Source organism: Cenococcum geophilum, assembly GCF_001692895.1.
Source record: "Cenococcum geophilum 1.58 unplaced genomic scaffold K441scaffold_5, whole genome shotgun sequence".
Taxonomy (NCBI): Eukaryota; Fungi; Ascomycota; class Dothideomycetes; order Gloniales; family Gloniaceae; genus Cenococcum; species Cenococcum geophilum.
This window is the reverse complement of record NW_027137563.1, coordinates 4,036,735-4,053,131: the sequence shown is the minus strand read 5'-3', so window position 1 is coordinate 4,053,131 and position 16,397 is coordinate 4,036,735.

Genomic DNA, 16,397 nt, shown 5'->3' with positions numbered 1-16,397 from the left:
AAACGGTTTATATACTATCTACCTTACTATACTTAGTAAAGTATTGGTTAAGGGAGTAGTCCTTAATTTCTATATCTATAAGGAGCTATTTAACCTTATTAACCTTACCCTTAAGATCTTCTACGCCTTTATATTAAACTAGGAAGCTTTAAAAGTAGGCTGTAGTAACCTTNTAATTTTTAATATTTCTTATACTCTAATGGAACTTATTATATGCCTCCTTTTACTTATTAAGGGAGTGTTTAGTTAACTAGTAATTTAGCTTCTTATAAATATAGCACTTCTTTTAGCAATTACTTTAAAATAAACCTCTATAAGGACCTCTATAATTACCTTATAGTTAACGTTAATTATACCCTCTTCTATATTCCCCACTACGGCCACTATATATTTAATTAGTTTAGTTATAATTATATTAGTTGGGAATACTTAGTTAGGTAGGGTTTTTAGTATAAAACTATTAAGATTCTTATATTTGTATTACAGTACCTATAGTAGAGCGTAGCTTAGCATATACTCCTTTAAATATATTTATAGGTTTATATAGCGCTGGGTTATACTTAGGAACGCTACGGCATGCTAAGATAACCTAGTCCCTTAGGCTATTCTTATTTTAGTAAGTTTTAGTAAGGCTATATTAGATTTTCTAGAGTTTATTAAAGAGTAGTTAAAGGCACTTTAAATAAGTCTTTATTAGGTTAGAAGCGATAACATTTTAAAATATAGTTTTTTGCTATTTAGACATATAAAGCTAGCGATTTTTATAAGTTTTAAAGTGGGCTCTAGTGAGCTAAAGTATTATATTAAAGCTATAGTTTCTACCCGCAATATAGTTGTAATAAAATATTACCGCCTGTCCCTTTAATATAATAGAGAAAGCGTAGTAGTACTAGTAGCATTAAATTCTAATCTTATTACAACAGTTATAAAAGACCTATAGTTTTACTCCAAGTATATTATATAATTCTCCTCTAAACTTCTTCTCTTTGTCTAAATATACCTTTATTAAATTTATAACTTCTTATAATAGAGGCTTACCAGTTAGCTAGAGTAGAGAAGCTAAAGGCGGCGGAGGTAGAGAAAGAGTACCTCTAGGTAGAAGAGCGCCTCTAGGTGGAAGAATACCTTTAGGTAGAAGAGTAGCGTTTTAGGGGTTTCGTTCTAAATTAAAGTTGCCTTTTAAAAAATATAGGTTAGTTCTAGGTTTCCGTAGTTAACGTATAATCTTAGCTTCCGTCTATACTAGTTCTTCTATACTAGTAATAACGGCCTAAATATTACTAGCAATTAAGTTACCGTTCTTAGTAATATATACCCTATTCCTACGGAGGAAGTCTTAAAAATCCTAAATAATATTAATATTGCCAAGTGCCTAGGTAGCAGTCTATCCTATAAAATCCTCTTTAAAATATTCCCATAGCTATAAATTGGTATAGTATTTACTTTAGTAGAATATAATATGGTATAGGAGAAAGCTATTAACTTATTTTACGGTATAAGTTATTATATTAAAGGTAAATTCGTCCCAATTTTTATTAATAAGTTTCGCGTATAAAGCTACCCCTAGTAGTAAGGAGTCTTTCCAGTCGTTTAAGGTAGGCGTAGCCATATTTTTAGAGGGAGGGAAGTGTTATTAGTATAGGGATTATCGTTTAGTACACGTTTGTCGTTTAGTACGCGTTTATAACGTATATTTGCGATTATAGGGCTTAGGACCAGTTCTAGCCTTAAATTGCGAAGACTTGTAAAGCGTATTATTCTACGTAATAGACGCAAAAATCTATAATCTTAGAAAGGCTTAGGACCAGTTCTGGCCTTTAGATCCTTAGATTTATAAAAGAGTTCTATTTAAGGTTTAGGACCAGTTTTAACCTTAAAAGACAGCTCCCTTTAGCACGAGTAGCGCTGGTATAGTAGCTCGTCTTTTCTTAGTGGAATACCTAGCTGCTCTATAGTATAACAGTAAAGTTAACTACTAATCAGTATTGATTACATAAGGTAATATCACGTAGCTACGGTTCGTAGATAGTATAATAATTGTTATTGTTAAATTAAGCTTTTCCTTTAGCTTTGCTATAAGATTTGCCTTTAAATATAGTAGAGGGTATAATTAATAACTATAAGGTAAAGGTGGAGGTCCTTATAAAGGTTTATTTTAAAGTAATCGCTAGAAAAAGTACTACGTTTGTAAGAAACCAAATTGCTAGTTAACTAGGCATTCTCTTAATAAACGAAAGGAGGTATATAATAAGTTTCGCCAGAGTATAAGAAATATTAGAAATTATAAAATTACTATAGCTTATTTTTAAAGCTTCCTAGTTTAATATAAAGGCGTAGAAGATCTTAAGGATAAGGTTAATAAGGCTAAATAGCTCCTTATAGATATAGAAATTAAAAACTACTCTCTTAACTAATACCTTGCTAAGTATAGTAAGGTAAATAGTATATAAACCGTTACTATTCTTTATAACTAATCTACGCTCCATTCTATTATAAAGTTAAATATCTTTAATAAGCTAAGGAAGAGTTTTATGTTCTCCTTTAATAATAGATACTTAGTAAATATCTTTTATAGTATTATACTAGATACTAGAGCCGTAGAAGTATCTGTAGTAGGAAAACCTTAAGTTTAAGCCCTTTAGCAGCTTAATAGCTCTATTTAGATTAACTATTTAATAGTAGGCTAATATATAATTAATTTTAGCAAGGGTATTATAATCTCTCTTAGTATAATTAGGGTCTAAACCCCCTTAAGGCATATTACTTTCTATATTATTCCTATAAATACCCTATTTCTATTTTATATTAAAGATATAAATAGATTAGGCGTTAAGCTTAATAACCTTAAGAATATACTTATTTAGGGAGATAATTAGGTACCCGTTATGCGTAAGTAGGGTTACCCCTAGTTACTCCTTTATTAACTAAAAAAGAGTATTGCTTAGAGCTATTTAACTAAGTTAGAGTTACGTTAACTATACTATTATTTTAGCCACCTATCTATTTATTAATTGCTTAGGGTTCTTTAATAAGTAGGCTATAAAGTTAAGGTTAAGGTAATTAAGCATCTTATAAAGTACTACTATTACTACTAAATAAACTAAAAGTCCCCTAGCCGATTTAAGTTTACCCTTAAAGATAACTATAACTTTATCTTCTATATTATTATTAACGTTATATATCTTAGCGGTAAGCTAGTACTCTAAGTTATTAATATCTTAATTTCCTTTTAAGCTGTACGTTTTTTAAAGGATATATTAGCTAGGAATGTATAGGATACCCTTTAATTATACTAGATTAATATCTACCTAGGACCCCCTAATTAAATCGTCTATAATATAGAAAAGAACTTCTTATCTATAAAGTTTTAATAATAGATAAAAGTAATAGCAATTAAGGTTAAGAAAGTCCCTATTAAGGTATATAATAGTATTAAAAAAGTAGAGTAATATTACGCGCTATTACGCCGCGTATATAAAATTATCTCTTTAGAACTAGAGGACGCTAGTAAAAAACTTACCTTATAGATAGCTGTTAAAGCTATTAATAATTTCGCTAACCCGAATAGACTTATACCTACATTATTAGTCTTTAGCGCCTACCCTTAAATAACTAATAATTTTTTACTATCTCCCTTCGTTATATAATAAGCTAAGGCTATTTATAAGGTAACGAAGAAAGTATAATATTTTTGCGCTATACGCTAGGTTAATAATACACTAGGAATAAGAAATAGCCTAAATACCTTAATTACGCTTAATTTACTACTCTAGTTTAAGGTACGCGTATAGCGTAAAAAGGGAGGATAGTTAGGCCTATATTAACTTATTATAATTAATAGTTAAACTTATACTATTTAAATACCTTATAAACCTACTTAATTCTATTTAACCGTTATTAAGCCTTACTATAAAGATAATAGTTTTAAGCCTTTATAGGATGCCCTAAAAGATGCCTTAAAGAAAAACTATAATTAAGGTACTCTAGAAAACGACTATAATTCTAATATAATTATAGTAGATATACCGCAACTATAACGCGGTAGAGGTCGCCTAAAGGGATTATAAAATTACTAATATCTTATTAATTTTAAAGAGTAATTTATTACCGCTATTAAGAATGGAGTTAAGCTATTAATAGCCTTTATAACAGCTAAGAAAAAGACTAACTTTAGACTTATAAAACAGCTTTAAAAGAAAGGTTATATTATAACTTTAGAAGCTCCTTTCTAAGTATCTAATAAGTAAAAGATTAATGGTCTTATTATAAGAGAAGTTTTTAAATTTAAAAAGTATAACCCTACTAAGTTTAATAAAGTCCGTATCTTTAGGTTAAGAATAGTTAATAAAATTAAGGGAAAAGCTACTAACGCCCTATTTAAGAAATTAAGACTTATTATCTAAGGCTATAACAATAATAGTAAGGAGGTAATTCTTATATAATCTTCTATAATTTAATAAGCTAGTTAGTAAGTTATTATTATACCAGCTCCCTTCTTAATAAAGAATAAAATAGCGGTCTATTTATAAGATATTACTTAGGTTTATACCTAATTAAAGACGCACCTTTAGCGCTTAATATTAGTATACCTTTTAGAGTAAATTCGCCACCAATATCCCAAAGATATAATTATAGTTATACTTAAGCCATTATATAGAATTATAGAGGTAGGAACTTATTAGTGGGCTACCTATAGTAAGCACCATAAAAAGAAGCTTTTAATAACTACTTCTATATTTAATTTATACTTCCTTATTATAACTACGGGAACTCTATTTAGAATTGTTAGTATATAAACTAATAATATAATTATTTTAGGAGATGACTAATTCTTAGCTCTTAAAAACGATAGGCTAGTAAAGGTAAATCTTATAATAAAGCTAAAGGAAAAGCTTAATTTAGCAATACTATTACTTTTTAATAAATATATCCTCTCCCTAAATAAGGATTCTATTGCTTTACGCTAGAAGGGTTAAGGTAAGAAGATTAACGTTATTATTATTAATTCCCTAAAGTAAGAATATATAGAGTAACGCGCTTATAGAGCTTATATTACTTCTATTTGTTAACCTAAGGCTTTATTTAATCTCTCTATTGCCGCTTAATACTAGAAACTAACTAAAAATAACGTTTTTACCCTAAATAAGCGTTTTTTCTAGTAAATAAACCATCTTAATTAGGGACTACTCTATGTGCCTATTAACCTTTTTACCGCTAAGCTCTTTGTATTTATTAATAGATCGTTTATAAATAATAAAGATTTTAGCTCCCAACTAGGATATAAGATAATTATCGTAAATAAATTTATTAGAGAGAATAACTTTATAATTTATAGCAATCTTATCTATTAGAGCTTAACTAAGAGTAAGCGTATTACCTAAAGCGTTTTAGCATTAGAGATATATAGAATAGTTAGCGGAGTTAATATAGTAATTGCAATTGGAACTACCCTAAAAATAATTATAGATTAACTTAAACTTCCTATTATCCCTATAATTATATATACCGACTTATATTCCCTTTATAAATATTTAGTTAAGCTTAGTACTATAAAGGAGAAGCGCCTTATAATTAATATTATGGCACTTTAGCAATCCTATAAATGGCGAAAACTCTTTAAGATTTAATAAATTAATGGCTAAGATAACCTAGTAGATATAATAATAAAGGTAAACCTAAACAAGGCTTTAGAAACGTTTATTAATAGAAACACTCTATATATACGAGTTAAAGGTTGGGTTAAAAGGGAGTAGGAGTAAGACTTTATAATAATACTGGAGCATACTACTTGCGATATTCTACGGACCCTAATTTTAACTAGCTAATTAGGATTTTTTATTTCTAGAATAGAAAATTACTATTAGCTTGCTTATAACTAGCGCCTTAGCGGCCCTAACGCGATATCTACTAGCAACTTCTTAGTAAGAAAGCACTACGTGCTAAGAGGCAAATTTTAGAATAGTAAGACTTATATTATAATAGCAATAGTAAGTAAGGAGGATTTATATTTGCTATGCTAGTTAAGCAGTATTTATATATAGATGGTAACTATAAAAAAAGAGTTGCTAGTGTTGGGAATCAGGCAAGCGGTTGTTATATAACGCCGCAGCACTAGCGTAGTAAGGAGTTTTAGGCTCCTCGCCCTTTCCCATTCTAATTAATAAGCTTTATTAACTAACATCACTATAACCTACTCGAGTAGTCGTTATTGGTAAGTCACCCTATGTAACTAATAATTCTCTTATTATTCCTTTCTCTTCTTTACATAATATCTTATTCTTAGCGAGAGCTATATACCCTTAGATTTAGATAGAATTTATATTATTCCTTTAAATCTTCCCTAAAGTCTCTTTACGCCCTTATATTACGTTATATTAATACTAATACCCTTAAAATAGTAAATAAACTTAAATCCGCCACGTTAACTATTATGGCCCTAGTTAGGGAATAAATGACTATAATATAATAGTCCTTTATAGATGCCTTAGCCTAGTAACAAACTATACTAAAAGCTTAGTATTAGCAATCGATTAAAGTAATATATAAAGAACTCTATAACGCCAAAGTACTCGCGTTAAAAACCCTAATAATAATACCTATAAATAAAATTAAAATAACTATATATAAACCCGACCTATTAAATACAAACCCTAAACTAGTAATAGTAGCTTAACCTATACTTACAATAAACTTAGTACCTACTATAAAATCTAAAAAGCTCCTTAACCCTTTAATATTTAATAGAAATTAAAATAACCTATATCCCTTTATAACTAAGCTCCGTCTTAAACTTTTAATAAACTATAACCAATACCCTACTAAAATTAGCAAGATTAGCTATAGAATGTCTTATTTAAGTAAAGACGCTATATAAACTATAGACCTATTCTTCCGTAACGGCACCTTTATTAATTTTAAAATCTTTATCTCTCTATTAAAATAAATATATAATAACGCCAGCCGCAAATATATAGCTATTACTAAACTTAAAAACCTATAATAACGGAACCGAGACTTTACNAGCTTCTTTTTNGAATTTTTANGCCTTATTANTAAACTAGATTAGAATAAAGCTACTAGAGTTACTGCTCTCTATTAAGCTATTTTAGATAAAATTAGAGTATAGTTAGTAGGTAGAGAACTGCTAAAAGACTTACCCGAATTTGCTATAATATATTAATAAATTAATAAAGACCTCTAATATAATAAACAGACTTATTCTTTAAAGCTAACTATATTTTACATCTAAAACTTTATAAAACTAATATATACCCTAAAGCGCGATCCGTTTCTAAGACTTAAAAGCCTTATATATAACCCTATAGACCTTAACACTACTTAATCCTATATACCCTTAGGAACCAATAAATAAAGAATATAAGCCGTAAATAGAGAATGTTTTAGATATAGAAAAAGGGGATATATTTAAAGGCATTGCCAAACTTACCCTTTTAAAAAGGTCCGCTATAGCTCCTCTTAGTCCTTAAGTCGTACTTATTCTACAAATTATACTTATTTTATAAATTATACTTAGTTGCTATAAAGTATCTTACCTTTAGTTAACTTGGAAAACGAATTATCCTAGGGCTAAGTCGCGCCTTAGAATAAGAAGTGAAAGAGTATAAGTATCTAGGCTCTTTTAGCGCTAATATATAATACAACTCCCTTAATATACTTAGCGAAATTTAAATACTTAGAAAATAGAAGGAAGAATAAATCCTTATAAATAGCGGAGCCACTAGTATAGGCTTTATTACTATAAACTACGCAAAAACTTAACGCTTAAATTTAAAGAAACTTAATAAGCCTTAAGGCCTATAAGGCTTTAATAGTAAGCCTTTAATATATAGTAAACTAATGCACTATGCTCTTATAAAGATATAGATAGGCGAATATCTTAAATACGTTTCCCTATTTATAATACCCTTAAAGTATTATAAGGTAATACTTAGATATAAATAGCTAAAACAACACAACCCTTTAATTAGCTAGGTTAAAGAAACACTAAAATTCCGTATAACCTACTGCTAAAGTTATTACTTAAAATACTACTTGCCCTATAAATATGTATATAACTATTCAAATTTAATATTGTTTGTACCAACTTAATAGTACAAGTAAGTTATATCCAGGGGCACGAAATACGTATAGTATCGTATACTCTTTTAAATGGTGGTAACTATTAATTCTATTAAGGTAGACTATGTAATCTATATACTAACGCGCCTCCCCCCTAATTAGTTAGTATATAAGTAATTAGTGCACCAAACGCGCAACTATGCGTTTAGTGTACCACGTGCTGTAATTATATACTAGCGGTACTTAAAGATAGACCCACTTGTATATAACCTCTGTAATTGCTTTAGCAGAGCCATAAAATACAAAAGAAATATATAGAAAATCCCTCCTAAGGTGCCTTCCGGGCTGCCTTCCAAACGGTGCTCTAAGCTGGCCGTAAGTCCTGCTTACGGTCCGTAAAATAAGCCGTTCGGCCTTTTAACGGGCCGTAAATAAACCGTACGGCCTTCCAACGGGCTGTAAATGAACTATAAGTGCTCCGTTAGTCTCGTTCCACCTATTTTATAACCCTTAGGTTAAGCTTATTTATATTAATTAGGGTTTTAAGAGCTTAGTACGGCTTTACCTTAGTTATAGCGTCCGCTAGGTTGTCTCCGCTGCTAATCTATTTAACCTCCGTAATCTTATATCGTTCGTAGGCCTAACGTAAGCATATTAGATCGACTATAAGCCTCTTCTCTTATATTGTACCTAGTTTAACTAGGCAGTTATAGAGGGACTTTAAATCGGTGCATAAAACCAGGGGTAACTGCTCTAGTTATAGAATCTTCTGGACCGTTAATTTGATTGCGGCTGCTATATTAAATCTATAAGCTAGTATATATAGTTTAGAAGCTAGTACACTACGGTTTACTTATTTGCACTTAATTAAAAACTAATACAGTATATTTGCGTCCTAATTACGGTCTGTAAGTATAATCACGAAGCTAATTTATGATAATAGGTCTTTATTATTAGTAAATAAGGCGTCCATAAATGCTAGTAAGCTAAAGGAATTTAGGTCTAGTGGTACAAAAGTAAGTCCCCTTATTGCATTGTCAATTTGCCACTAAATACGCTTATTAAGTTGTTTAATATTTTCCTCTTATAGGTCTATTACCTAGGCCGTAAAGGATAAATTATAGGTAGATTTAGGTTAACAGACTATAGCAATATAGGCGCCTCTTACACGCTATGCAGCATATTAGTCCTTTATATTTATGGTCTTATAGGTCTCTCTACGGGAACTAGTAAGGTCCGTAGGCTTTACTATAACAAGCTTTAGGTTTTAAGCTTAGCGTTCCTAAGTTAGCTTAATTAGGTTACCCTTTTATATAATTAGGCCTCTATTAAACTTAATTAGATTCTGCTTAGTTAACTACTCTCACGGCTTTATTAAGAACTTGGCCTTTTATAGTTTAGTTTCTTTAGCGTCCGTAAAGGTTTAGTCTACTAGAAAGAGGGTATTATTTATTTAAAGTTTAATAATACTAAGGCTGTTTAATGGGGTGTATAGAAGGCAGGGGTCGTAGGTTAACTATTCCATTTTAAGTTTACTAATATAATACTAGTGGTACGTTTTAAACCAATGGTTTCCGGCTTCTAGTACTCTGTAAAGAGGTTTTACGACTTATAAAATTGTTCCTGGTTATAGGTTAAGCTTATAGGGTAGTTATATAAAGATATCCCTACTTAGGTAGGTATTAGACTGCAGGTAGGCTTATAAGATGTCCCGTAAGTATAGAGCTATGGGTTTAGTTTGCTGTAGTTCCAGCGTAAGTGCAAGTATAATCCATTAGCTGACTCGTTAAATTATAGGCAATTGCGTAAGGACTAAGTTCTTTCTCTTATTATTATAAGCTTGTATAACAAGCCTTAATTTCTTAAAGGCTTTATTAGTACTAGGGTGCTTAATCTCGTTAATAAAGCGTAAGTTAAATATACGGACGCCTTGCGGAACGTCTCTCTCTATTATAACCATAAAGACGCCCTTTTTAAGTAGTCTATTAATTTCTTTGCGTTATAAATCCGTAAAAGGGGATTCCTGTACTAGAACTAATATATCTATAGGCGAAGATTGCCTTATAAATGTGCCTATAGAGATTAGGTAATTCTCCGTTATAGAATTCTTAATTATAGGGTGCTTTTAGGGGCGTCCTTAACTACGTTTTACGGTAGGTTTAGCGGGTTTAATAGGTATATAGGGGGCTTCTATAGTAGGCATAGGTGCTTCTAGTTTGTTTAAAGGTAGGGGTGTTTCCAGTTTGTCTGGTTTAACGTTATAGGTGTTTTTGGACTAAAGATAGGGTTTTATGGACGTGCTTCTAAAGCTAGTTAGTCCGCTAGGGAGTTATATATAGTACATTTCGTTTTCTACGGCTAGTAAACGGTAAGGTCCGGTCTAATTGCCGCTTTTACGCTATATAAGGACTTTTAAATTAAGTGGGAGGTTATAAACTAAGGTTGTATCTAGTCCGTTACGGTAGTATAGGGCGCTATTAATAGCTTATTTGGCCCGTAGTTTAACTATTTCGGCTATTGCCTTCTGTATTACAGCTGCTTAATCTATAACAGACGGGGTAGGAGGGTCCAGTTTGCTTATTCTTGGGTAGGCTCCATAAACTAAAAGGGTGGGTACTAGTCCATTAGGGCTAGCGGTGTCGTTAACGGCTTTTACGGCTATCTGTAAAGCTGCTTCCTTTTAGATATTCTTATACTCGTCCGTAATAATCTAGTAGGCTCTCTATAAAGCTAGGTAAGCTCGCTTAATAAGCCTAACGGACTAATACGCCTTAACTAGAACGGCTTTTGTTAAAATAGCTATAGCTATAGCGTACTATTGGAATTCCTTACTAATAAAGTTTCTACTAGCGTTATAGGTAATATACTTAGGAGGTTTAAGGTATATATCAATCTAGCAGGTCCGTAAAGTGTCCTAAGTATATTTTGCGGATATATTTTGCAACTAACGGGCAGCTTAGTAGCGGGTTACCTCGTTAATTATATATAATACTAGGCTGCCGTTAATGTATATAATATCTACGTACACTAAGTGGTTAAAATTAAGATCCTTATAAAGGGTGAACTTAAATCGGCCTAGAGAACGTCCGTATTTCTAGCAAAAGGAGCAGTATTTAGTTAGGTGGTTAATTGCCTTCCTATTAACGTCGTTATATTTAGAGCGTTTAAGGACTTTATATAGCTTTTCGGCTAATAGGTAGCCAAAACGGCAATATAGGCGGTGGATTTTAGTACTAGTAAGGTAGCACGGGTTATAGTTAAAAGATTCCTAAATATAGGTTTGTAATATCTCTCCCTATATAAGAAACGGGTGTTTAAATCGTTATATAATTGGTAGGGTAATATGCTTACTTTCTAGGGCAATTATAGGGCTAATTACGGTGTCCGTAATATTATTGTAGTAAACCTATAACCTATCTATATCCGCAAGACGAAGTAAAAAAGGGGTGTCCGTTTTTACTATGTAGAAGTTAACTAGACTAATTAGGGTCTTAACTGCCACTAATCCAATTAATATGGTTAAGCCGATGCCGAATTAGACGTTTACGGCCCTAGTTTACATAGTATTAATATTCATATTGTTATTTACGGTGGTCTTATATATAAGGTACTGTCCGTAACCTACAGTAGACTTCTTAGAGGCACCTATATCGATTATAACGCCATAGAATTCTTTAGGGGTGTAGTATTCTGTAGTAATATATGCAAATAAGTTCTATTCGCGGTCTATAACGTCCGTAACGGGTCTAATAGGTATGCTTATAGGCCAATTTTCGGGTGTAATTAAGTGTGTAAAGGAGCGGTCGGCTAATACGGTCGTAATATTAAAGGCTTAGCTGTCCGTAAAAGGTCTAAAAGTAGTTAAGAACGTCTCTAAGGTCTCCTGTTCCTAAGTATCTAAGTTAAAGTCAATTATAAGGGCTTCCATTAACTTGTTAAGAGACTCTTCTACTTCCTTTCCTTTATAGTTTAAGATAAACTAGTTAATCTATCCGTTAAATCTCTTTTTAGACTTATTGCGTTCTTTCTAGGTATGCCTTATAAACTAATATCCTTCCTTACTACATATAAAGCACCTCTAGTTAATTTGTCTATAGGGGTATACTTTTATACAGAAGTTACTATAGGGGTTATAGGTAGGACCTAGTTAATTCAGGTACTGCTAGCGGTAGCGACGGTCCGTAAAGTAGGTATCTGAGTTAGTTTACGGATTTTATAGGTCTGTAATAAAGGCTTAAGTATTGCCTAGCGGGTTTAAGGCTTTATACGTTGCAATAAAGGACCGTAAATCGTTAATAAGGCCAGCTATGGTGTTTACGGGCTTATAATAGGCGTATTTATAGGGTTCCATTTCCTAGCAAGCTATAATAAGTTTATTATATAGGAAGTCGTCCGTTTAAAGCTTAATATTAAAACCGTGCTATAGGTAGCAGAGGTCTTTAATAAGGATTTACAGGCACTTTATGGTTGATTTTTTAGTGTTCTTGTCTATTACGGTCCATAGCTTAGTTGCATTCCATTAGGTAAGGATATTACGCTTATATTCCGGTCCTTTAAAGTAGTTACATATAGCTTTATATAGCTTATTAAAGGGAATACTAAGGAGGTTGCTTTTAAGGTTAGTATAATAGTAGTTAAGTGCTAGGCCGCGCAGTATAGTAGAGTAGGCTTGGCTAAACTCCTATTTAGGAATATTAGCCTTTTAATAGAGGTCCGTAAAGATGGTTAGTTTAAAGTTAAAGTTATTATTTTCACTGCTATACTTGGATTCGTTAGTATAGAGCTTAGCTAGGTTAGCTGGCTCCTTACTATAGGTCTTTACTTAGGTAGTTTATAGATCTATAACTTAAATAACGGAAGGGTTTTGGTCCGTATTTTAGTTTACGGGGGTACCACAGCCCGTAATTTGGGTTACGGTGGTATTATAGTCCGTAACTTAAGTATTAGGTATACTTTGGCTAGTAAGATTAATTCTAATACTATTTAGGTTTGTAAAACAAATTTGGTTAAATAGGTTAGCTATATGGCTAGAGAGTCTGTTAAGTTTAAAGGAGGTAGAGAGGTTGCTGGTTTTGATGTAATCTAAGATCTACTCTTTAGTCCATTCTATTTAGTCCTTCTTACGTAGTGTATTATATAGAGACCGTATAATAGTGACTTATTTGTCCCTTTTAACCTATATACCTTAGTAACGTAAAAGGGTTTATAGGTTACGGATAGCAGTAGAGTTATAAGCCTTAAAAATAGCTTTCGTAAAGTCCGTAAAGTCTTCCTTATATTGCTCCTATAGGTCGTTATTTATAAGCTTAAAATATCCGTATTTAAGGATTTTATATTTAATATAGTTGTTAACATTAGTTATAGACGTAAGGTTAACTCCTTAGCTCCATTTCTCTTAACCTTTATTAATTTGCTTACTTATGTCTGCTATACTGTATAGTATAGTACGTAGCGGGTAGAAAAGGTCTTATAGTGGTCCGTAAAGGCGGTTAATAGGTCCGTAACGGTTTGTAGGAGGGTAGGGGATTTCCGTAAGGTCTTGTAACGGTCTATAAAGGTAATTAGTAGGTCCGTAGTGGTTTGCGGGAGGGTAAAAGGTTCCGTAAAGGTCTGTATTCGCGTTTATAAACTTCTAGTAAACCATACTAAGACTTGAATAAGTATATAGAGTTAGTAATAGGTCTGTAATCCCCGACTTCCAACCTTCTAGTAGGTCGTACTAGGATTCTAAATAGGTGGTTGCTGTTGTATGTATCGCTTAGGGGAGGTATTAAGTGATTATTAATCTGTGCGCGCTTACTAATTAGTATTTATACCAACTTAATGGTATAAGTGAGTTATATCTAAGGGCACGAAATACGTATAGTATCGTATGCTCTTTTGGATGGTGGTAACTGTCGATTCTATTAAGGTAGACTACGTAATCTATATACTAACGCGCCTCCCCCCTAATTAGTTAGCATATAAGTGGTTAGTGCACTAAACGTGTAACTATGCGTTTAGTGTACCACATGCTATAATTATATAAATATAATATAAATTACCCTTACTATAAACCTCGAACTAATATAATAAAGTTATAACTGCTAATTGCGGTAAAGAATGCGAAGATAATATATTAAAACCCCTTAAAATTTATATGGTATAAGCCGCACCCTTTTATTTATTAGTAAGAAAACGAGATTATAAAATCTTTACTATAATATTAGAAGACATTAAGAAGTAAACCTTTAAACTAGAAAAGTAATAGTCCAATATCTAAGCGGGCTTAAACCGCCTATACTACGCGCGCTTAGGCCAAATCTTAATATTACTACTAAAGATAAGCCCCTTTCTCAGAAAAGTTAGCAAAATTCTATATACGGCTTAGTTAATACCTAAAAATACCTAGTACGCCTTAATATAAAATAGGGTGCGGAGTTAGATTTACTCTAAAAGTATAAGATAATATATTGTATTTTATATATTTTCTAAGAAAAAAATATATATTTAGTCCTTTTTTTAGTACTTAATAGATTATTATAATAGAACCTAGCACTAGGTTTCTAAAGGCATATAATTACTAGTAAAATTAGCTTAAAGCTTCTTTAAGACTAAAAAGTAACCGTCTAATAACCGTCTAGTAATAGTTTAGTAGAGGTCTAAATATAGTAAAAGTAATTATTTTTAAGGGGTGCTATTAGGAATTTGGCCTTATATACTAAATTTTTTAACGTAGTAGATACTAAATCTTATTATAAATTCTAAATGCGTACTTATAATTTATTAAAAAAAATAAGAAGAAAAACCGTAAAAAAGTTTTATCGTTTTATTGCGCTAATTAAGATTATTATTATCCTAAGGCCGAGATTCCCCTTTAAGTTCTTAGTATTTCTAAGTAATTTAGTAATTATTCTTATATACCTCTACCTTTAAACCTTTTTAATATATAAAAACTTCGTTAAAACCTAGCAATTCTCCTTAATATTTAGCTCTTGCTCTTATAACATTTTTGGTATTAATTATTTAACGTTTTAACTAAGCTTTTAATACTATTTCCATCCATTTTATGTGCCTACTCTACTTAGAGCTCTTATTAACCGTAAAAAAGTCCTTTTAAAAAGTAGTTTTACTAGATTATATGCTATATATTAATATAATAGTTTATAAAATAAAGTATAATTAGTAAATATAGGTAGGGCTTTTAATATAAATTAGATATATTAATACCTTTTACTCTAAATAGCCCTTTTTTAAGGTTTTATATGACTCTTTTACTATACTATAGTATAATTAAGCCCAATATTTTAATGGAATGTTACGGCACTGACCTAACGTATACTGTTTCATACTATCTCGTACTGTTTCCTACTATTGGCTAGCCCACTACTAGCGACTTGGCGGCCGGCCCTACTATTTATATATAATACCCCCTTTCTACCTTCTTCCTCTCTTTATACCATAACATAGTTATTTAGTCTACTTTATTATAGCACTGTAACAGTTTATAATATCTTTAATTTACGCCCTATTGCGATTACTAATTTCTTATACCCTAGCCAATTAACCTCTACCCTAGAGTAATTGTAACCTATATACGCCTCTACCGAAACTAATACATCCCTAGTATAGTCCTAGAATAATCCTTAGTTTTTACCTAGCGCCTAAATAGGCGACACTAATAACGCCAAAATGGCCGAAACCTAAAACCCCCGTGACGTTTTTGTAGACCTCTTTATAGAGATATACCCTAATATCGCGTAGATAATCTACCGTTCCCTACTATACCCTAAAACCTTTAAGCCTAGCAAAGCTTACCTTACCCTTATTAACTATACTAACGAGTTCCTTAGTAATATTAAAGTAGGACTATAGTATATATATAACATAAACACCGCTAATAAGAAAGCTAATAAAAACCTTAGTACCCTTATTGCTTCCTAGATAGGAACTATTAACTCCTAAATAAAGACTATTACCGTTCTAAAACAATTAACCCCTATAATAATAGTAGTAACCTAGCAGAAAAAACGGAGATCTAAAGNCCCGCCAATATTTAGCGGAAAAGGCACCCCGCTAGAATAATAAGCTAATTTTAAAACCTAGCATATTAAGATTAAGGGAGTCTTTAACCGGGATTAGGACTACTTTAATATAGTTTAGTCCCAGATCCTTTATATCTCGGATATACTGGAGGATAAGGCCTATAAGTTTATTAAGTAGGGCCTAGAGCTTATATATAAGAACCTAAACAACATATCTATATAAAAATGGCCTACTAAGGAAGATATGCTTAAAGACCTTACTACCTACTATAAGGTCCTTAATATAACCTAGGT